Genomic DNA, 24,304 nt, shown 5'->3' with positions numbered 1-24,304 from the left:
TAACCCCATGCTCTTCTGCAGAAGTTTATAGTGTATACATCTTCACAGAAAGGGAAAGAGCTCCCTCCTAGCTCAACTTGCAGTGCCCAGAGATGTCTCCCTAGTGCTCTACACAAAGAAATGCTTCTGGATTTACATCAAAGTGAAAATCCACTTGAGTAACAATACTAAAAATGGACCTTCCTCAGCAGACAGCGCCTCTGTAATTTCAGTTTTTGTCCTCCCACCCAGAGGGAGGATTATATACAGTAATTTGTCAGTTAAGATTTAAGAACATACTTCTTAAAATAAAAAAGTCACTCGAATTCTGCTTTCTAGAGCATTCAGCCTCCTTTCTTGTGGTTAGCAGATACTGCTACAAGGCATGAACATCTAGACAGAAGCGTTATATAAGTACCCCAAACAGAAAGAAAACCTGTGGGCTCCATTAGAAGGATTAGTCCAAGGCTAGATGATGGGCCAGACAGAGGTACAGGCTTTCAAATTAGATGCTTCACTAAAAAGAAGTGAATATGGTGACACTAGCAATACAAAAATAACTGTCAGAAAGCTGACAGTCAACAGTCAAAGCAAATAGTGGACTGCACCGTATCCTGAACAAAACTTAAGATTTTATTTAGCTCAAACTTCTCCATAAGCAGTAGGGGGTCAAGCAGTTTGCACCCTACTGTTTCATAAAATTACAGTGAAGTAGCAGAATAAAGGAAGTATGAATTAACACAGGACACAGAACTCCACTGAAAAGTGCTCGTCAAAGTATCACATGTACACATATATAGCACTAAAACGAGACACTACCTCTGAGATTGATAAACGAAATTTAGTGGGCTTCAGAATGCCTAAGAAAAAAGGCAAATCAAAAAGAACTGACATAATATTTAAAAAGGAAAAAAATACTGCATCTATAAAGTAGTGCAACAGGGAAGGAAGCAGCAGCAAGGTCATACTTAATGGCTCAGCACTGCCACAGCCAACAGCCAGATTCAATGCCATGGAATCAGAATTATGTAGATGGTCACAGGCTGGATCAAGAAAGCAGCTGCTCTCCCTAGCACGACCCATCCAGGGGCAAGATACTTACATCTGGATCTAGCCGATAGCAACCACTCACATCACTATGATTAATTCCCCTACAGCCTCCAAGTGAAAGAGAAATGGAAAAAAGAGAAAAGCATTCAGATTCAATGTTGGAGAATGAGAGGCACATCCTACACCCTAGTAGAAAAGAATAGTGCTTTGGGATATAGACTGGGGTCATGGAAGAATCTCACGTTCCCTGTAAAGATGTTCTCAGAGTCCACATCCTCAGTTCAAAAACACATGCGAGATAGGAAGCTTGTTTCCTTTGTAAACTTTCTATGATACCTTAAAAAGGTTTTGGTTGAGTGTTGGGTTTGTTGGGGTTTTTTGTTTGGTTTTTTTTTTGAAGTACATTAATAGCAAGATTAGGTCTAAAGAAAACATTGGACTGATAGTTGTTGAAGATGGTCATCTGACTAATAGGGATGAAGAAAAAGCAGAGGCATTCAGTGCTTTTTTTTGTCTCAGTCCTTAATAATACCGATAGGTCTTGGGCTGCCCAGTCCAGAGTCAGAGAACAAGTGCAGGAACAGCGACTTTCCATTTGTGGACACAAACTGTAAGGGACCAGCTGTATCAGCTGAATGGTCACAAGTCCATAGGGCCTGATGGGATTCATCCCAGAGTACTGAAGGAGCTAGTGGACAGATATTGTGGCGGGAGCCCTCTCAACCATCTACCAAAGGTCTGGGGAGGTCACTGCTGACTGGGAGCTAGAAAGTGTTATACCAGTTTACAAAAAGGGTGTGAGGGAAGACCCAGGGAGCTGCAGCCCTGTTGGTCTGACCTCAGTTTCTGGAAAAATTATGGTGAGGATTATACTGGGTACTATTGAAAGACATTTAAAGAATACTGGAATCTGGCACGGTCAGCATGGGTTCACAGAGCAAGCCTCGTTTAACTAATTTTATATCCTTCTATGATAAGGTCAGCCACCCAGCAGATGAAGGGATGGCAGCAGATGTAGTTCTTCTGGATTTTATAAGGTTTTTGATACTGTCCTCTACAGCATCCTTCTGGACAAGCTGTCCAGCTGTAGAACGAGCAGGTTTACACAGCTCTGGGTGAAGAAGTAGCTGAAGGGCAGAGCTCAAAGGTGGTAGTGAATGGGGCTACATCTGGCTCGTGACTGGTCGCCAGCAGCGTTCCTCAGGGTTCAATTCTAGGGCCAGTCCTGTTCAATGTATTTGCCAACAATCTGGATGCGAGAGTTGAATGCATCCTTGGCAACTTCGCTGATGACACCAAACAGAGGTGCGGCCAACTCTCCTGAGGGACAAGAGACCTTGCAGAGGGTTCTAGATAGTTTGGAGCATGGGGCTGTGGTTAACAGGATGAAATGTACCAGGTTCAAATGCCAGATTCTGTACCTAGGACGGGATAATGCTGGGCACAAGTACAAATTAGGAGAGGAGTGGCTGGAGGGCAGCCGTGCAGAAAGGGATCTGGGGGTGCTGGTCGGCAGCAGGCTCAACACGAGTCAGTCTGGCTGCCCTGGCCAGGTCGGGGAACACAGCACCCTGGGGTGCATCAAACACAGTATGACCAGCTGGTGAAGAGGCGATTATCCCGCTGGATTCAGCACTGGTGTGGCCTCACCTCAAGTACTGTGGGGCCCAGCACTGCACACAACTTCAGAAGGATGTGAAGGTCCTTGAATGCGTCCGGAGGAGGGCAGCAAAGCTGGTGAAAGGGCTGGAAGGAATGTCCTGTGAGGAACAGCTAAGGGCTTTGGCCTTGTCTAGTTTGGAGAAAAGGAGGCTGAGGGGCGGCCTCATTGCTCTGTACAGCCTCCTGAGGAGGGGAAGGGGAGAGGGAGGTGCTGAGCTCCTCTCCCTGGGATCCAGTGACAGGACACATGGGAATGGTTCAAAGCTGCATCAGGGAAGGTTCAACACTGAACATCAGGAAGTATTTCTTTACCAAGAGGGTGGTCAGACACTGGAACAGGCTTCCTAGAGAGGTGGTTGATGCCCCAAGGCTGTCAAGCGTTTAGGAGTCATTTGGACAATGCCCTTAACGTGCTTTAACTTCTGGTCAGCTGGTTGGACTAGATCAGGGGTCCTCAAACTTTTTAACCCACGGGCCGTAGTTTGAAGACCCCTGGACTAGATGATCACTGTAGGTCTCTTCCAACCAAAATATTCTATTCTTAATAAATGTTCTCCCATGTGTACATACTTGAGTATGCATATAGATATATATACTATTGCAGTTTAGTTCTCACTGTTTATAGTCTTTCATATCTACAGACACAAAACCTTTATGAAAGTTCAGTAAAAACACAGACTGGAAGGTATTTGCAAAAAGTGTGTTTTTCCCCCAGACTGAAAGTCTCAAAAAGCATGTAAATTGTTTCTAGACAGACATAGGTATCATACAGATTAATCATTAGTCACCATTTATAAAATTAAAATTCAATGGAATTAAACAGCTAGAGACTCTTTACAGCTGACCCATGGAGTTCAGTTAAGGACATTACTATGGAAAAAAAAATAAGGAAAGTGAAAAGGGAGGGAGACCAAGCATTTGACACAGGTGAAACTTATGTATTAATTATTCCATTTTTATACCCCCACTGGAGAGCTGTTCTTTATAAAGAAATTAGCATACACCAGTATTAACTACATGGTTCAGATTTATCCCAGTTTCTCAAGGGGTTTTCCCTCCCCCTATCCTGTTTTTAAAGGGCCAGTTGAGGCAGGTGGTTTTGTTTGTTTCTTTTGGGTCTTTTTTGTTATTAGCATTTTTACTTATAAGCCAGTTAAACTAAAGCAGTTTTTGCATGGATCTGTGACCTCAAATCTCATTCAATGTAGAGGAGCTTAGCAGTTTAGGAAGATCAAACAAATCACAGAAATCCAGAAGTATGTGAAATAAAGTCTACTTTTTCTTTTGAAAAGAAGGTTGAAGTGGCTTAAAGTCATCATGCCTGCCATTACCATAAGATTTTTATGTTTTTAATTAAGACTTGTTTTTATAAAAGGGAATTTTAAAACTACTTCTGCTTCACACTATTTAATACGGGTAAGGAAAACTATGAACTTCATTTCCCTAATAGCATAACCCATCCAGGTTATATACTGCATTACCATCAGACTCAACACCAAGCAGTTGATAGCAACTCAAGAGAACAGATTTGCCTGTTCCACTAAATATTCTCATAAATGCAATAAACCCTATTCTTCAGATTACTTCATATCACTTTCACAGCCATGTTTAGTACTTGGGGGGGAGGCAGTAGTCAGCTGTCACAAATGCAGCATTTTACAAAAGCAATTTCCATGAAGAGATTTTGAAACAATGAAAAAAATCTTGAACTGACAACCAAGTCTAAGAAAACCTAATTTTCTTAATACATACAACACTGTAGGCATATATATACCCCCCAGATATCCTTTAACAGTTCATAATAATGCAACTGCAACTATGCCATCCTATTCTTTCTCAGTTCCTTGCCTGTGTCCTTTCCTCAGTCTTCCAACAACCATAAAAATATCTGTTTCAACTACATTTTAAAGTTGTGCTCCCTTTGCCTTCCTCTATTAAAGATTTTGAAGACTACAAATAATATATTTTCCAGAACTACAGATTTACATTGCATAAGATGCAAAGTAGCTTGAATTTGGAAAAAAAACACCTTTAAACGTTTTGAAACAGTGGCAACCATTGCTGAAAGGCATGGGCTGCCCAGAAATCCACAGTAGGTTGTGGTTTTTTTATTTGAAGAGCAAAAACTATTCTAACACCATGTAAACAGGACTGGAGGCACTGAACATATCACAGGAGAGGAAGCATGCCATGTCCCAAAGCAATACCATGCCTGCCCAGACTGCAGTTGACAGCTCCAAAGCAATGTGTGGCTTACTGTCAGGAACAGAAGCAACCAGGTATTTCAGTTACTACTGACCACTCTGCTCTGGAATGAGGAGAGAAAGGACAGCAGAGAATCTGGTACAGCTTCAAATCCACATCTTCCCTCCTCTATACAGGAAAGCAGACACCACACAATGCTTTCTCGGGCTCCAGCTCCACTTCCAGGAGGATGGGGTAAGAGCTGCACAGCTGCAATACATTGCTTCCTCTTTCCTTCATTTATCAACTGCTTGGTGCGGCAAAAGGGCCGTAGAGGAACAAACTACTACCAAAAAGGGAGAAAAGGGAGGCTGAATTGAAAGTTTGAGAACTACTGATATTCAATGTGATACACTTCTGCTCAAAGAACACAAGCACAGGCATTGCAGATGTGTACAAGCTAGCATGTAAATCCGCAACAGATTGAGAACTTGACACATCATCTTTACTCTTCTACCACAAGCGACCTTGGTTTGTAATGCCCATGCAGCTCTTCAGAGGTTACCTCTATGACCACAGTGTGGTGAGGTGGTATAAGCACCACAATCATCTGAGCTGACCACTCATGTTATTACAGGTTACAGAATTCCTGGCAAATTCTACATTGAGTACAGTGAACTAAAACAGATCAACCAATGAGGCATGGAATCTTGTTTGTTTTGAGGTTTGCAGTTTTTGTTGGGTTTGGGGGGTTGTTGTTTTTTTAAAGCCTCTTATGAGAAACCACTCCTGATCCCACATAATATAATTTTTCTTTTACCTCACTACAGATGCATACTGGCTTTCTCACTGTAGCAACTCTTGTTGCAGATTACTATGGGATCACACTTTAAGGTACTATTACTGCTAACACTTAAGATTCTATTATGGCTGCAGAATTAACAAGCAGCATAAAGTGGCATTTCCATAAACTACTGGCAACATGCTTCCTGTCTCACTAATTTTACTGCTGCCATGCAGGTCTACCTTTGAAAAATCAAAAGACATCAAACTAGGCTTCATTAATGATTTCTCTCTCCTAACTCATATGGAAGAGCCAAGCTCAGATGTTGGAATTGCAGATACTCAGCAAGTTTTAACTTGACTGCCCTTGCATGTTTGGGGCATTCACACCAGTGGAAAATATAAAATTTGCATTTAAATATGCCTAAGTTTTGCTAGTCAACTATATCCTTGATGTCTGTCTTTTTTTTTATTTATTTTTTTCTTTTTGAAGTCAAGACTTCCAGAAAGTGAGATTTAGCCATGCTGCTGGCTAAACACATAGAAGAAAACCAAAGAAACAAAACCTTTCACCTATCTCATTTTCAAGTATGACAATAGTACAAGAGATGCCCTGCCCTTGAGAAAGGCTTTTATTTAGGAGTAGCCTATTATCAGGTTAACATGTAAATAACTACATGTTCTGCACCAAATCTACTGCTTTAAAGAGGATCTTGCAACTTTAAAGTTGACAATGTAAGTATTACTAGGACTTGAAACAAATAATCCACCATCAGGACCAAGTAGGTAGTCACAGAGAGTGGGTATTTTCCCAAGGAAAAAAAAAAAAAAAAAACACACACCACAGTAACAACTAATAGCCACACAAGAAAAAACCTTTGCCTTCATAAAGCCCACTGAAAAACTGAGGTTTAAGATTTTACAACTTGGATCAAGACAGCTTTCTAGATACAATCTTACTGCTACAAAAATAGCGATGTCCTCCCCTGTACACAAAGCAAAACAAACAAATGTAGAATAAGAAGTCCAACCATGCACTAGCACCAATCCTCCACTGATAATGTTTTGCTGCTTTCCAGGCAAATAGAACACTGGTTTTGTGCAAAAAAGAAATTAATTTGGATCGCACAATTAAGTGGAATTTTAATCTCAAAATCCTTTCTCCATCAGACTCTCATCACTTCAGGTTAGTCACTCTTTTATTCAAGTCATTAACAACTAGTAATATAATCATTTGAATAACAACAAAACGTACCACAACACTGTATAAAACTTTGGAGGATGGGTCAATGGGATCCCAGGTATCAGCAGACCTCTCCTTTTTCCCCTGCCAGCATTTTGTTCTTTGAAAAATTAACTTGCCCTAAGGAGAGTTAGGACTTGTTCTTGGGAAATTTAAACCCAAACAGACTATTATACAGAGTCATACTGCACCAGCAACAGGAACCCCCACAATACCTATTCCTACAAATTCAAGGCCTCTCTACCCCAGCACAGCTCTCCTCTCCCTCTAGAGGGATTATGGCACTTTTTTTAAACCAAGCCCAGTAAACCAAGATAATTAACTAAGACTAAATTTTCCAAGTTCTTGTATAGTTACAATACAGCTGATAAGAAAAAAAAAGAATGTAGTAGAGAAACAGTAGCAAACAGACTTATGAGAAAAAAGTTTAACATCTCATACCACATGTACTTCTGAAGAAGTAAGCAAAATAAAAGGGATTAGCTAGAATTCAAACAAAAGCACATGAGAACACACAAGATGCATGCTTTCAGATTTCACGCACCTTTGCAGCTTACATTCTTTGCCAATTCTTTCTGCATAACAGGGGAACACTGACTTAACAACTGGAAGTGATATTATGCTATCAACAGTAACTTTCATCCCCAAGCACAACTAGCTCTAAAGCAATGTATCTGTGCATTAGGGGCAAGAGGTATTAAAAATAAGTAAGAAGTGGGTCAAAAGTAGTACTAGATCAGTTAAGTGACTTACAAAGCCTCTTCTTGGCTACCAAGAATCTATCTGGCAGACTAATCATTAATAAGGAAGAGAACCTCACTTTCTCCCAAGCCTGTCGAGTATCAGTATCTGTTCCTAGATAAAACTGCTGTAAGGCCCAATCTTGCATGAAACAGCTCACAACTAACACTGTTTGAGGGGGAAGGGGAGAACTGGGTAAATGCAGCTACTGCATCTTACGGGCCAGCTGTTCCATAAGCCACATTCTTTTCTATTCAGAATCACCAAATTGTTTCAAGCCTACAGAAATAAGTGATACTCAAGCTTGCCACTTTAAGCCAGGTTTGTTCTTTTAACACCCAATAAGAACTTGATATAAATCATGAAGTCCTGCATGCTTTGAACCAGAGAAGTGGATCAACACTTCATTATACACCTGCAGAAATGAGCAAGAAAGCATGGAAGGTATATTTCATAGTTCACTACTAATACCCTGCAAATTAGCTAATCCACAGTGGAATTTAATTATTTCTACAGTTACATTTATTTTAGTATTTTGTTCGAAGTGGATTTAGAAGACTCAAAATATACTTCTGACAAAAGAACACTTGTCCTTCAAGCTCTGTATTTCAGACAAGCTTTTGTTTCAAGGCTTCCTCACATATTTTAGTTATAAAACACCAGTTCTGAGCATCTTAAAGCTAATTAATAACTTTCAATAACCCTTAATTAAATGCACTGGTTTCATCCCTCTAGATCCAACACTCATACTTCCTACCCTCACAGTTATATCTCACTAATGTTTCCCACTCACTGTAAAGCACATGATTTTTCTCCATTCTTAGTCTATTCCTGTAGTTCAATGAACCCAGACAAACTTCCTTGGTTAACTGGGACTGTTCTGTGCTGTATTTATTGTTCTGTAATGAGGTATAAAGTTATCTTTGACAAACAACCCAAAGCTGTTCACCGTTTAGACTGTCACCCCTTAGGTTCACAAAACTTACTTCAATGTATTTTCTAATGCTTCATATTCAAAGGCTTTAACAGCCACAATTCTACCAAGATGAACCAAAGTGGGGATATTCAAACTACAGATTTATAGCCATGGGTGTTAGTTAACATCACAGTTACCACAAACGTAAAATGAAGACTTATTTATATCTGAAGCTCAACTTTCAACTTTAGCTTTGAAAAAACTTCAAAATATTATTACAGGCTGCCTGTGTGCTTCTCCAGAGCCCAGTAACTTGGCTGAGGAAAGCTCCTGCCAGGCTATGATTAGCATTTAGCAGCTTAAAGGCTAACTGTGCTTGTTGTTTCAACCTTGACAACCAACTGTAAGGACACATCATTAAACTTGAGCTTCCAGAAGCATTTAACATTTGTTTCTGGAAATCAAGTTTTATTACATGTTTTGAAAATAAAATCACTTTTTCCTCTTTTAGAAATCCATGATCATGCCAGACATATGCTTGTTTTCCAAACAACAACTGTTTAAAAGAAAGAATACTCTCTCTGATGTTCCTGCCAAAAACAACATTCTGTGGCTTAAAGAAATCTGATAGCAGACAGTTCACTCAGTTGAGGAAAGAAGGATTTACATTTGGCAAGGGTTTACATTTCATGCCTTGCATCTACTTCTCCCCATTTTAAGTTTCTTTGGGGATGATTGCGGCAGTGGGGAGAGTTTTTGTTGTGGTTTGGGTTTTTTACATCTCCAAGCATTTCGCTTTCTAAAAAAAGGCATCTGTGGGTTTCACCAGAAATGACATGAAGCAGAAGTTCATCACAATGCCCTTCTTACAGGAAATACTAGGATATACAAGACAGTTTGAAAGGGAAGTAAAAGACTTCAGAAGAAACGCACAGAAGCAAGTTTGCAGCAGGAGGAAGCAAAACAGAAAATTCAAACAAGGAAGTAGCATATGAAGAACACCAACAGCTTCACCTTAATACACAGGACAAGGGAGAGAAAGAGATAGATTTGCACAGGCAGCAAAAATAACCACCTTTACTGGACAGGTGGTATTTCACTGTTGCCTCCATAGTTTCAAATTGCAAAAGAGAACAGGTAATAAAAACATGCAAATTGGACTATTATTTCTGTACACTTCAGAAAGACACAAGATACGGATTTGATCTGCCACAGTATTTGACTTTGTCCTTCATTACTTATACATCACATAATTACTCACCGAAATAGCAACTGGATCATTTTACTACATAATGTAAAATATTTAGTCGACTTCAAGCATTTAAGACAACAGAAGTTCCAGAATTTTCCCCAGTCATGGAGTTTACTTGCCACTTCCAGGTGGTTTTTTTGCAAATAGTTATAAATCCCATCGAGCAGAACCTTGCCGCTCTCCAAGATCCAGAAATTCCTGAAGGCTGCTAAACCTGCTCCAACATCAAGCCAGCTAGTCAGACAACACTTCAGCCAGCTAAGTGACCAAGAGTATCATCTCCTACAGGACAGCAGGCGGCAGATCCATGCAAGCTTAGAGGCCCTCAGAACTGTTAGCACAGCAACCAGAACAACATTATCACAAAGCACATACTTGCTATTCTACTGGAGAAGAAATTTTAAACAAATAACGTCAGAATCCCAATGATCTTAGAGTAGTATTTCAGATGCAGCTATTTCAGGCTAATAAAAATCCTTAAGGTTAAAAAAATCAACTGCTTATTAGTCCACTGACATGGACATTCTTATTAGCTATGTAAATCCTGCACAGAAGTTCAACAACTAGACATGAAGGTTTGTCTTTTACAGCATTATAGCTCAAGCTAGTAAATTGGTGTTGCTCCTAATCTTATCTACATCTTTGTAGAGAATTACCCACCCTGAATCAAAGGATGCTTGAAACTTCAAGATAGTCTACAAGAGTATGAGCAGTGTTTGATGACAGAGGCAAATGTTATAACTACATTTCACTTGAGGGCTGGAAGACTATACTTCAGTGCATTCTCAGACATTCCTCTTACAGGCATTTCTACCTCACCACTTCAACATTCAGGTATTTCACACTTGCCACGCACAAGCTCTACAACTTTTTACTTGCTATAAATATGAAGTGATTGCTACAGTGAAGATGCACAAGACCTGCAGGATTTGAAGAATGGAGAGATTCAAGAGAAGCAAGTTGGCTGAGCTGAAGGAGACAGGATGCCCTGCATGCAGAAAAAAAAAAGAAAAAAATGAAGCTGCTCAAATGCTAGTTCCTAGTTCTTTCTAAAAAAGGTGGGGATAGAAAGCACATGACTTGCACATCTGCTTGTCGAGCATAGCCTGGCATATACCCTTCTCCTACTAGGCAGTAATCTGAAACTGTAACCAAGCCACTTGTATAACTGTACCAAGACATTCTCCTTAAACATGACTGAAGAGTTAGACCCACTCCAGCTTCTGAGTTGGCATGCAGGGGTCAGAAGGAACTGCAATATTCAAGCTGTGTAAAAAAACCTAGTAATATACGTATGAGAATGTCTCTAAATTTACCATAACATCAAACACAGGCTTCATTTGAAGTGATGTGTTTTCTCCACCTTTGCAGCTGTTCAAGCATTCAAAGCAACAGCCAAGCTTTAAAACGAAAAACAGTACTTTCCAAGGAAATAACTCCACAATAAACCTGTGCTGATGTGAGTTCCAGAAAATTTCAACATTCTATAGAAAACAGCAGCAAGTTCTAACTGCTGTAGAAGAAAGAACTAAAAGGCACACTTTCACTAAAGCCCCCCTTCCAATTCAAAAGTTCAAACTTCATTTTTTTCATTCACAAGTAATGAGGCAGAAGAACTTCTCAAAGAAGTGTTTCCAAAGGCTGTGTAAAGTTTCAAAATAAAACAAGCTTCCCAGGCATTGTCTTGCAGCACACCAGTCCCCACAGCTGCCTGTTAGGACAAAAGCAAGTCCACAGCAAATGAATGGTTTTCCTCAGCATCATAGAATACTAACCTTTTCCAGTATAGCCACAAGAAAAAAGCTACTGCAGAGGGAGGAGTGGGCAACAGCTGCATACATCATATTAACTATAAACCTCCAAATATTCAAAAGAGAATACTCCAACTCAGCTGGCCATTACAGTCATCAGCACTGGAATAAATCTCACCTCCAGACTCAGATTGAACCCCAGCCCCTATTAATAGCCCTGTCAACACTATCTCACTCTGCAGCAAGTGACAAGTGGATAACTGGTTAACCAGTCCATGGAAGAAAGTCCTGACTGTCACATTTTTTATAACATTCTCCACCTATAAGTACAATGGAGCTCCAGTAATTCCCAACTTACACCCACTGTCCTTCACACACAGCCTTAACATTATGCTCCCTTTGCCCTGGCAACTGGACTTGAATAAAACATTTTTTGAGATTATATATGTTTTTCAGTCTTCACTGATGAGGTGCTTTGTCACTTTAGTTTTTTTGAATATATCAACAATACAAGAAAGTATTTTTGCACATACCATCTTCTAAACAGCTGGTGAAACTCAAGTCCTCTAAGGCCTCTGAAATACCATTACATTACACCTTTCATGTTTATCATAGATTATCCTGAGTTGGAAGGGACCCAGGAGGATCATCAAGTCCAACTCCTGACTCTACACATGGCAACCTAACAGTTAAACCAGATACCAGAGAGCATTGCTCAAGCACTTCTTGAATCCTGACTGGCTTGTGGTCACAACCACCTCCCCACGGAGCTTGTTCCAGTGCTTGACTACCCACCGAGTGAAGAGCTTTGTCCAGATACCCAATCCAAACATCTTCTGATGCAGCTTTAAGTTGTGTCTCTGGTGTCTGGTGGTGGGGCATGAGAAATCAAGATCAGCACCTCCCTTTCTGCTCCCCATCATGAGAGAGTTGTAGACAGCAACGCAGTCATGCCTCAGTAACCTCTCCTCCAAGTGGAACAAACCTAGTATCCTCAGCCTCTCCTCATAAGTCATGCCCTCTAATCCTTTCACCATCTCCATTGCCCTCCTTTGGACACACTCTAGTAGTATCCTTCTTATACTGTGGAGCCCAAACTGATGGAATAAAACATACCAACAACCACCTCTGCCTTCATAACCTACCAACACATTAAAAAGGCTTTGTAAATCATGAAGAAAGCACACTAATCCTGAATATTACTGTATGCCGAGATCCAACTAACCAGCAACATGGAGGACAAGACACTAGAGAAGAACCAAGAAAACCAGGAACACAAGCAACTTACAGCATTCCAAGAAAAGCAGTATCATCCAAATTCAACAATAACAAGGAAATACAAGCGTTTTCTGAATGAGGAATCTTTAACATACTAACAGTAAGACAGTCCATGTTTAGTATTAAGAGATAGTCCCCTAAAAATTCAGGGCTCCCACTCAGGTAACCCAACAGGAAAAAACACACAGCAGCCCCTGAGCATGGTCATCCAAATACAGCTCTTCAACAAGATGCAGTGGCCTCTACATCTTACTAGTACAGCCCTAGCCCAAACAGCACCTTGTTTTAATAGTCAACTGTTCAACAAACAGCTTAAATATAAATAAAATAGTTACATGTGTTCACAGACAAGCCAGGCACCTGAAAACATGACATTACCTTAGAAAGACTGAAGGAGCCAATTTCAATTAAATTGCAAAGTTAGAAAAGGCTGCATGACAACAAAGTATTTCAGCATTCTTCACCTAAAAAACTACCAAATATCAAGCTTATGTAAAATTTCAAATATCTGAAAAAACTGTAATTGCTAGCAGCACTTGCTACAAATTGATTTTTTTTAATCTATGAATTTCATTCAGATCATGCATTAAACAGCATTTTCACTATTTATAGCTTAAACTTCCCTTACCAATTTTGAAGTTCCATAACCAATCAACACAAGGCTGACAGAGGACTTGAAATCACTGTAATATATATAGAACTCTAAAGCAAGTGCATATTCAGATACTAAAAAAACTGCTCCAAAACACAATAACGCATAATTACAACAGCCAAACAAACCTTAACTATTCATTTACACCAGCATAGGAGGAAACATAACCACTGCAGAAGTTTCAAAAAGTCTGTCTCATTTGACCTTAATGGTGTTAAGTATTTTTCATTGATGTAAGTTTATCTGTGTATACTGCCATGTAAGTGAACAATGCTTGATAGTTTTTCTACAAAAAATTACTCTATAGTTTCTGTATTGGGCAGACTTTCACGATAGGGATGTACAATAATAGCTTGGGCCAAAGAAACAGTGAAATAAGAGTTTTCATTTATGGAACCAGAGAGAAAACAAGCCAGGTCGTAATTCTGTGCACAAGGTTTGAAGATCTCGTTTTTTCTTGTCCGAAAGAAAAATACATTTAAGTCAACCTAAAACTCTGGGTTTGACAGATTAATGGAAGTTACAACTGCCTTAGCATAGGCTACTTCTATTTATATTGATTATGACGACTGTAAAACACAAACTCTGATTGGATTCAAATTACCATTGATACCTATACATACTTTATGTCACCAGCATTTGAAAGGTTGCATCATTCTGAAAACTACTATAAAACCTAAGTATCTACAGAATGCAAGATTAATTCAAAAACTAAAGGAAAAATATCTACATGCCAACCATGTTCTAGACATTTATTTTTGTTACATTCACCACTGCTTAGCCAACTATTTAACCCAGCACTCCATAGTCTGTATCAGTTCTTTCCACTACTTCTTACTAAAATACTCTTGCAAGGAGCCTTCTAGTTATGAATGAACCTACATGTTAAGTATAATCTCTTTGATAGCATACAAATGATGGGAAAACATTTTGCTCTATTGTTTTTGTTCTAGATTGACATGTTTTAACAAACATCAATCAAGTTAAACTTGAATAACAGTCAATTTTTTTCTGCTTTTAAAATATATTTTTTAGAATACAAAAGATTATTCAGAGTTGAAGCACAAGTAAAATGAATATTCAAAGTATTAAATAAATTTCATGTAAGATGTTCTATGCTTAATAGAAACACACATTGTCCCAATAACTTTATGTGGCTACCAAATCATTGTAAGAATAAAGAGGTGATATTTACAACCAACAGGTAGGAAGGAGCTCCAAGTATCTAGAAAGAGAGTAACTAAAATTCTGCTAAATGGAGAGGTCCACAAAAGAAGAAAATCCCAAACACATACAGGAATCTATTCTAGATCCAAAACACCATTAGTTCAATGGCTGAATAAGTACATGAAAGACTAATTTACAATGTGTTGAAATTCAGAACAACTCTAAATCCTTAACACAAATTTGTTTTTTTAAAAAAAACAAGCAAGCAAATCCAATAAACACTTACCATACTAAACAAGCCTTCAACAAAAATTTAACAGCTATCTCACCTCCCAAAAATAAAGAAATCAAGCAAGATAAGCTCCTAGTTTACAGCCTGAATGAGCATGAAGCCTTCCATTTTGATTTCCAGCTGCTTCTACAGAAAAATTTCTTAATTTCTTCCCAAATGTTTTGTTTCTGCTTTTGGCAGAGGAAAAAGAAGTGACATCTATCTTCAACTAAAAATATTTCAGTTATCCAAGTTTCCAAAAGAGGGGTGAAAAACAACAGTGCTTTTCCAGTTTAAAAAAAAACACCCCTTTTTTCAGCAGCTTTTCAGCAGGCTGGCTTTGGAACAATTATATCTAGATAACATAAGTGTAGAGGAAAGAACTCACTTTAAAGTTGAATAAATAAATCTGGTGTAACTTCATGTTATTTCGATTATTACCTCTAAAGGTAGACCAAGTTCTCAGGAGAGAATAAGCGCTAGCACAGTTCTGCTACATAGCTAAGGCTCAAGATGCCTCCGTTCTTAGTCGAGTCACTGATTTTCTTGCATTGCAGGTATCCTGTACATTAGACTTCCGTATGGAGAAGTTAATACTCACCCTCTACCTCTCTATCAGTTCCTATAAGAGAATAAACAATTACAACCTGTGACCCATAGTACTGCTGGTACAAGGAATCTTGTGAAGGCAGCGTACCATTGTATGTAACACTGGAAGGCATGTATTTACAATCCAATCCTATTAACCATCTTCATATACTGAATGACTTTAAGATTAGAGGGGTAAGAAAACCTGATAAAAACAACTTCTCCCCATCAGTACTGTAAATCATTATCTTCCTGCTAGTAAGGTAATTAACCAAACTACACATCATAACCCACCAAACACACACAGCCTGGCTAGTAACTTACACTACTAGTCCAATTCACCTGATATACAGCCTGTAGCTCAACACCCTACACAAGCAAAAAATACAGTCACTGTAATGACCGCAGGAAGTCCAAAAATTTTAACTGGAGCCACCCAGGAATTGGGCAGATACCAATACACCACCTTTGAATTGAAGAGGCCAAAGAGTGCTGTATTATACAACCTGTATCAGATTCAAGCTCAGTGACAAGACCGTATAAAGCCCACCCCAACTAAAGACACGCCTGGAAGAGCAGACTGCAATTAACCACAACATGATGTCTTGCTCATTCCCCACTAAAAGCAGTCAAGAGAGCTCTGGAAGACAGGGAGGACTTGAAAGAACGAAGCATACACCAAGATACAACTGTCCATGCAGGAATTTTAATCAAAAAGGGAGGACTTGCAGAGGCATGAAAGCTAATTCACTGTCCGAGTGACACTGATACAGTGAGCTAAATACTCAAGATACCATCAGCTCTTCTGGAATTCTTCAATAAAATACCTGCTGTAGTTTGGTTTTCAGAAATCCTGCCCTGCTAATCACTGTACATAAGCTTCAAAATAGCATTCCTATTGCCTGTAACACAATGCCTTTCCCCCCCCCTCTTTCCTCCATACAGGAATACTGACTGCAGACACTGTTATTCTTGTTTCAGAAAAATACACAGTATGTACCTTCTCATTGAAGAATAAAGTAAATAAACCTGACATAAAGTAGTCATACCAAGGAGCAGATTATCTGTAAGAATTTTATATTACTAGTCTTAAAATCATAATCCTTTGAGGCATGTTGTACAGACAAGGCATATACTGAAAAACAAAGCAGGTTTAAGCTGCTATGAACTATGAAATGTCATATGTGTTGTACCATATAAATCAAACTTGAAGCCTCAATAACTTACCCTTTTTAAAGTACAAGGAATTCTATTTCTGACATAGAAAGTCATCTTTTATTACTTCCATGAACAAATAGGAAGATTAGCAAAGACTACAGTTTCAGTAACTATTGTGTATAATCAAGACTATTGTTTCAGTACCCGATTAAAAAAATGTCTACTTTTTTAGTTGGAGAAAATTGCCACAGAAAAAAAGAAAGAAGGCTCGCTAAGTTATATATTATTTCACATACAACAAAATCTGTGCTCACCACCCAATAACTACATCCATGTTACCACTAGCAACATAAACACAAAACTGATCTTCCAGCAGGCAGTAAGAGAAGTTTGCTTTGCACAACTCATCCCCAAAATTCAGCTGGAAATAAACGGAGCTTCAACACTGCTCAGGGGAACATGATCTGGTCCTGATCTCAAATGAAGAGCTACAGATAAAACTTCCTTCTTACAGGACTTCCTGAAAGCCACGTTCTTACTGAGTAAGAACGACTTAGGGCCTTTATTTTCGTGTAGGCAGACAGATGTCCTTCCATCTTGGCGTATCTTCTTCTGACGAGAACTTAAAGGCAAGAGTAAGCTGTAACTGAATATAATACCCAACAAAGCTCAGTTCCACAGCTCAAATACAGGGTCTAATCTTGAATAGTTAAGTTTGCGAGCACTTTAGCTTGTACCTTTATTAACAGGTTTTCAGCTTGGGTGTTAGTCTACATAATTATTCCATATCACATCAACCTCCATATGTAAAAGGCCACACGACTTCACATCTTGCTGTAGCATCCGAGAACATGCTGCAGGCTAAGAACTGTAGCCTTATTCCATTCCCTTCTTCAGGCACATACAGTATTTTCCATAGTAGCTAATCGTGTATCGGGCAAAGTCAAAACACCAGTCTATCTCCTATAAATGTAATACTTTTTGATTCCCTAAGTAAAGTTTTAAAAAGAAAAAGAAGAAAAAAAGGCCAGTCTTGCACAACAGGCAAGGCAAAACCACCTCCTTCTCATCCCCAGATTTAAAGCCTCTAAGTTCCTGGCGGCCTTCATAATTTGCCCCCATCTTTTTCTAATAGGAATACTTTCCCCTCATTCCCTGTAGTTTACAGAAGGGGCACAAAGAACCACAGCTAGACAGCTTTTTCCTGTTCCTGCACAAACAGCACACAAACTAAACCATTTGTGCTTTGAAGTATTTTCTATCAAGGAATCTCACAACTGCATCTAATAACCCATCACTCAAGGACTGGCCCCACTTCACAGACTGTTGCTCAGCCTAAAACTATCAGTCCTTCTCCTGTTAGTTATCTGCAGCGATTACTGAACTGTATCAGAAACCAGAAGAAAAATAATAAAAAAGGCATTTCTTAACTGTTTTCAGCTAGCATTAGACATTCGGCAGTTGCAATATATCCCTGTGTTCACACGGCTGCACTCACTCCGACTCCCAGCTTCTTCTCAGCTATAGTCACTTAAGAAATAAGTGGAAAAAACAATTAACCTGAAAAAAACCGTGAGCAGGGAAAAATAAAAACAAGGGGGAATTAAAAGTTCCCGAGCCGTCAAGGACTCCCAGCGCCCTTCAAAGCCAAAAGCGGTTATTTTACGTACTTGAAAACCGCCGGACATCAGAAGAGACTTGCCAGCGCCACGCTACGGTGCCGGGTCGGGGGCCACTCACGGGGGGTGCCACGGGTGAGGAGCGGCCCCGTACTCACGGGCCTCAGGGCCGTTCCCCGCAGCCCGGGCTGAGCCCCCGCGCCAGCCCTGAGACCCGCAAGCTCGGGAGCCCGTTCCCCGACCCCACGCCCTGGGGCTCCGCAGCCCCCAGCTGAGAGCGAAGGGGGGAAAAGGGAACGCGCCTCGCGGCCCCGGGGGCTGGCAAGGGGCCGAGGCCGGCAGGAGAGCTGGAAACAAAGCTCCAACCCCCCCGCCCCGGCTGAGGCAAGAGGGCCCCAGGACGGGCAGCTCGGCCCGGGCGGGAGGAGAGCGCGAAGCCCCGGAGCGACTCGCGGCTGCTCCCACCGCGGCTGTGAAGAGAAAGGCGCCGCCGCGCTGAGGGGGCTCGCACAGGGCAGCGGCGGGATTATCCCCGCGGGCGGCCAGAGACCGTTAAAAAGCGGCTGCTCCCCCTCAGCGCCCCTCCCGGCGGCGGCCGCCGAGCTCCCAGGGGAGGAACGGACCCCCTGCGCACCGCCGGCCGGCCCGCCCTCCGCCGCGGCTGAGGGAGACGGGAGTACGGCCCCGGCCCCGGCCCCGCACCCACCTGGCGCCGCACTCCGTCCCAGCCCGCGCCGACGCCGCTCCAGCCGCCGCCGACCGCCTTCGCGGGCTAAGCCTCCGCGCCCATCACCGCCGCTCCGCCCCTCCAGCCTCGGGCCCCGCCCCCTCGCCGCTCCTTTGGGCGAGGAGGGGCGGGGCAAGGTCCGCCAATGAAGGCCAGAGCTTCTCCGCACACATTGCTGATCGGCGTGAAAAGCATCCAATGAAAACGCTAAGAGGGCGGGGAGAACTGTCAATCAGAGGCCCCTACCTGGGGTTCGCAAGAGGCCGGAGCCGGGGCGTTTCCTCCCGCTGACCGGCTCGCCCGTCCCCTCCGGCCGCCAGCCCGGGGCTCGCTCCCGCCGCTCGCTGCGGCCGCCGAAGTCCCTGGGGTGTGGGGGCTGCGCTGCGGCTCCCGTCACACACACAGAGCTCCCATCTGGGGCTGTCACACACATACACGCACCCCGCAGATCAGAGCGCCCCTCAGGAGCAGCCACCTCGTCTCCCGGTGCCACAGCGGCCCCGGCCCCGGCCCCGCCGCGGGGCCGGCCTCCCCCCCGCTCCACAACAGGGGGCCGAGCAGCCTGACCCCTGTGCCGGCTGCCGGGCGGGGATCCCCCTTCCCGCAGGGCTGCGCTCCCCCCTCGCAGCCGGGGCGATGTGCGGGCGGCTGCGGCCCCGTGGCGCCTCTCCAGCCGCCCCTTCCCCACCCAGCGCCCTGGCCTCGGGACACCCATTCCCAGCCCCTCACAGCAACGAGGGTCGCGTTGCGCGTCCTCCGCGCTGCCCCCTCCCCGCGCTGCCCCCCCCCCCTCCTCCCCTCCAGGCCCCTTTCGGCCTGCAAGAGGCCTCCGCGCCGCCTCCGCCCTCATTACTGACCGCCACAGGCATCCACCCCACCACCCCCCGCGCCCTTTGCCTGCCCTGGCGACCCAGTTCCCACTGAATCCAGCTTCTGGACGTCCGGGCCCCGCGGAGATCTGTGTTTATAGGGGCAGGCACCCTAACGCCGAGGGGTCGGGGGGGCTTGGGGGTGTGGGTGTGGAAAGGCTAGTGGGGCCTTTGCCCCACTGGGCAGGGCGCATTGTGCGGGCTGCAGCTGCTGACCCAGCGGGAACAATATGGCCTTTCCTGCTTTGCCTGCGATGCCGTCCTTTGTGGTTATCCCTATAACGGGGGCTTTTGTTGCTGGCTGCAAAGCCTGTAGAAAAAAATAAGTCGGACTTTATCATGTGAATGAGATTTGGGGAGGGGCAGGGAGGGTAGAACAATCGCTGAACGAACTTTAATGGCCCAGGGCACTTCAATAAATAATCACGGCTGAGAGCAGAAGGTTATTGAACGCCATCTCGAGTCAATCATCTCTGGCAACTTACCCAACTCAAACCCAACTGCACCACTGGCAATGCGTTCTTGTGGCTAACAAAGCACCGTCCCCACTCCGCCTCAACAGCGAAGGTGCGGGCTCACCGGCAGCGCCTTTTCATGAAAAATAGCACGCAGCATTGCCATGAATTTGAGAAAAATAATTTGTATTTAAGATGCTGATATTCATGGTAAGAAGCAGCAGCAGAGAGCCGCTGCTGTAATCACTCAAGGTTACCTGGCCAAAAGCAGCATGCCGGCTTTGAAATGCGGAGGGTGACAGTTTCATGATGGCTAGCAAAGCAAACAGATGGCTAGCAAAGCAAACAGAAAAGGAGTCACTAAGTGACATAACCCTAAAATAAGGAGGCAGCAGTCTTTTTACTCAGCACGAGGGCTCACCGAGACAAAAATCATTAGAGGAAAATAGTCTCTAGGTTTTGAGAAAAAGCCATCTATTCAAAAGGAGAGTATTTTGCCTAGAACAGGTATGCAGCAAGGAAGAGGAAAGCTTCAGAGACTGTAAAATAAATCAGAGGGAAAATGACCTAGCATTGTTAAAACACAGCTGCATTCACGCGTGTTCAGTGTTGCTTTTTCCGTGCTGAAAATGGGAGCTTGAGGTTTGAAAAATATTAATTTCACACAGACCTAGCACTACCAGTAATTTTTTTCTGCTCCATCAATACAAGTAAGTAGCTTGTGTGACGCAAGGTATTAATTAACATTTATTTCATTCCAGCTGCTTTCCAGGCTCTTGGATTCCTTCTCAACTTTAATTTTTCTCCTCTGTATTCATGACATTTTTAATGCTATTTTTAATAATATCTGCATCTCGTAAAAAAGGAACTCAGGCAGACCTCTCTTACTGCTGTTATGACCTTGCCTTTGAATTTGCAAATAAGGCAAATCTGCCAAACGATTTGTATTCAATTCGCACTGAGTTTTCATTAAGAGAGAAAAAGAAAGGGGGTTAAATTATCTGCAAGGAATAATTGAATCGGCTTTTGTCCGAACCATTACTGTTTTTAAGTGAAATCACGCCTCAGAAAAGTCCTCTGAAGGCAGTAGATACAGGCTTGGACTGACACACTGAGAGATATCCAGGATTGATCTTTCTCCTATTAATTTCACTTGCAGGCAGAATCAGGCTTCAGACTAATAAAAAGGAAAGGATTATTGGAGACTGAAGCCAAGATGAGTTAGCAGAAGTAAGCATGACATTTTCTTGATATCTGCTTATAATATCACTGACTTAGATCAAATTTATGAGGACCTCCTTTTCTTGAATAGTTCATTTCACAAAAAAAAGGGACAACATAAGAAGAAACAATATTTTAAAAGTTTGTTACACTGCTTGTCTTTTCCTGCTGAAGAGCATATTTCATGATACAGAAATCATTTTGTCTTTCAGGAAACACAAAATTGCTGAATAATGTTAAAATAAATAGTGTTATGCAAATGATGTACAACACCACTGATAATCATTACAGCATCTCTGGTTATTAATGGGACATTGATAGGCCCCTGAAGAGTTTCTTGCTGAATCAGCTTTTGAAATAAATTGCTTTCCCTCCAGCCGCAGCCGCACCCCAGAGAAAGGGGAACCATGTCCTGACTGAGGTAATTGATTTAGGATAGCTAGTGGATACAGGCAGTGCACAACGTAAGATGCTTTATGAATTACTATGTCTCTGCTAATGGAGTTTATTTTCCATTAGTGCAAAACTATTTAGCCTTGATAAGGCTGTGTCTGTATTTCTCATACTATTCATATTTTCAATATTATTGATATTTCCATACTATTCATATTTTTCAGGAATATTTTCCTGAGGCTAGTAACTATTTTGCTTTTTTGTTTGTTTTCCTTTTAATATCCCTGGATCGCTGGAATACTGGAAGACTAGGAAAGTATATGAAAGCAAGATGCAAGCAGATCCTCAAAGGAAATATTAAATGTAAGTTCAAAGAGGCACTGTGTAATCAATCCTGAGAAAAAAATGTAGGGAAACAAGAACAAAAGGAAGCCTAATAACTTTTCAAGACAGTTACTTTCATGAACTAAACAAGAGTTGTAATTCTGCCAATTAACAGTAAGGTCCATTAACTGTAAGTCATAAAAACTATTTGCTATGCAAAGCACTCATATTTCTTTGCTGGCTCTGACACTTTGGTAGGGCAGTGTAGTAGGATATCCAATGAAGCAGGGACTGGTGATCTATAGCAGGAGTGGACACAGTCTCTTTATAGTTTTACAGCATTGTCAGTTGAACAAGCTCCCTTTATAAAAATAAACACACGGAAGACATGACTCCAAGTTCCCAGAGAGATTAAAACATTATACACAGAAAGCTGTAGTTTGTAATAGGCTGTTGATTTAGCAGCTGTACAATGCAGGGCACAGCTAGGACTAATGTGACGAAGCTAAGAAACAAGAACCACAGGGTGAATATCTATCTGAAAGAAAAGGTCAGTTCACAAGCATAGTTGGGTTTCTGCAAACATGACTGTGGGAAACGTTTCAAAGTGTGCTATACCAAACACATTTCCATCAGCTAAGGGTGAGCTAAATTGTATTTCTCCCAGCTGGATTCACTATAGCTGTATGCTTTTTACAAACCCAGCAGTCTTTTCCTAAACTTCTGTGCCTTGTTATATTATGACCACCAATTATAACAGAGGTATAATGTCAAAGGAGGGGGGCAGGATTCTTTTACTAGGTTCAAATAGGCTTTCCTGCATAAAAATACAAAGGTAGGGAATAGCTCCATGTTTCTCAGTGTCAGAGGATTTATGCAGCTGAGTTCTGGGAAGTCCCTAGCTGCTTTCTCACTCTACTGAGCCCATAAACAGACGTGGTTATTGAAAGATTTATGATAACTATGTTTGATTGCTCCCAGCCTGATATCCAATAGTTATTGGTATCCTTGTTCCATCGGATTTGTCTGTCTCTCTTGTAGTATCATGGGTAAAGTTTACCAACACATACTGCAATCATCCACTTCCCAGTGACTTTCAGCAAGAGATTATAATCTACCTCCTTTTTGTGCATTTAGAAACCTCTCTTATTATCCATAGAAGCACACAAAAGACTGAGTGCATCAGTGTTGTACTCCACTAACATTTTTTGACTTTGAGGAAGTTAGGGGGGGCAGTTAGATACAACCACAGCGTGAAGATAAGCTATCTGACCATCATGTGGCTTTGGCTTACATTTGAACCTTTGTGATTTGCCTTAAATTTGAAGAGACTTGGAATGACACATGGATGTGCAAAACCTCAGAGTCAAACCCAACCTTGTTCAAGATCTTGGAATGTCCCAGCAGCATTCCACCACTTTGGATGTACATTAGCTGCAGTCTATGGTATAAGGTAGGGTAAGGGAAGAATAATAAAGGAGATGGCTGTGATGAGATTGTTAATTATGTTAAATTATTTTCCATCTTTTTTATTCAACTATAAAAATCCTAGTGGATGCTAATAAAAAATACCCTCCTGAAATTGTTAGGAGGCATATCACATAGCAAACAAACATGGGGAGTACAATCAAAACTGAATAAAAATATAAAAAATATGAAAGCATCCCAGTGTTTCAACCATACCAGTATGCACAACTCATCAGAATAAAACTTCATGAGAACACCTTAATAATTGACTTCAGTGTCTGCTTCACAGGACTCAACTTCTCTATATGCACAGCCGTTTATGTGCCTGCTCTTAGATTGCAGTCTTTTCATAGCAGGGACACAATGTGTGTGTAATTTTGCACACAACGAGCACAAAATGCTTCTGAGCTTTCCCCAGGCCCAATGTAGGAGGCCTCCCCTTAGGAGTACTATGACAAGTGCACTGTTATATCCTGTTACATGGCAGGGGATTGACACAAGGCCAGTGAGACTGTCTCCTTTCCTTCCAGCACCTTGCCAAGAAGTATATTTTC

General features: G+C 41.8%; 1 protein-coding gene across 9 annotated transcripts in view; it reads right to left on the bottom strand.

The window, feature by feature from the left end:
* The window catches only part of WASF3 (WASP family member 3), a 74,659-nt gene extending 55,562 nt beyond the window's left edge, over positions 1-19,097 (bottom strand). For 4 of the 9 annotated variants that reach the window (XM_055703061.1, XM_055703055.1, XM_055703063.1 and 1 more), the window contains exon 1: positions 19,001-19,096. The gene's annotated coding sequence lies outside the window, so the exon portion shown is untranslated. Of the gene's footprint in view, positions 1-18,106; positions 18,236-19,000 lie in introns of all 9 variants that reach the window. The other 5 variants (XM_055703057.1, XM_055703056.1, XM_055703060.1 and 2 more) reach the window with 4 other exon arrangements.
* Positions 19,098-24,304: the final 5,207 nt, after the last annotated feature.

This window comes from Falco cherrug, chromosome 2 (genome assembly GCF_023634085.1).
Source record: "Falco cherrug isolate bFalChe1 chromosome 2, bFalChe1.pri, whole genome shotgun sequence".
Lineage (NCBI taxonomy): Eukaryota > Metazoa > Chordata > Aves > Falconiformes > Falconidae > Falco > Falco cherrug.
This window is presented reverse-complemented; position numbering and strand designations above follow the sequence as displayed.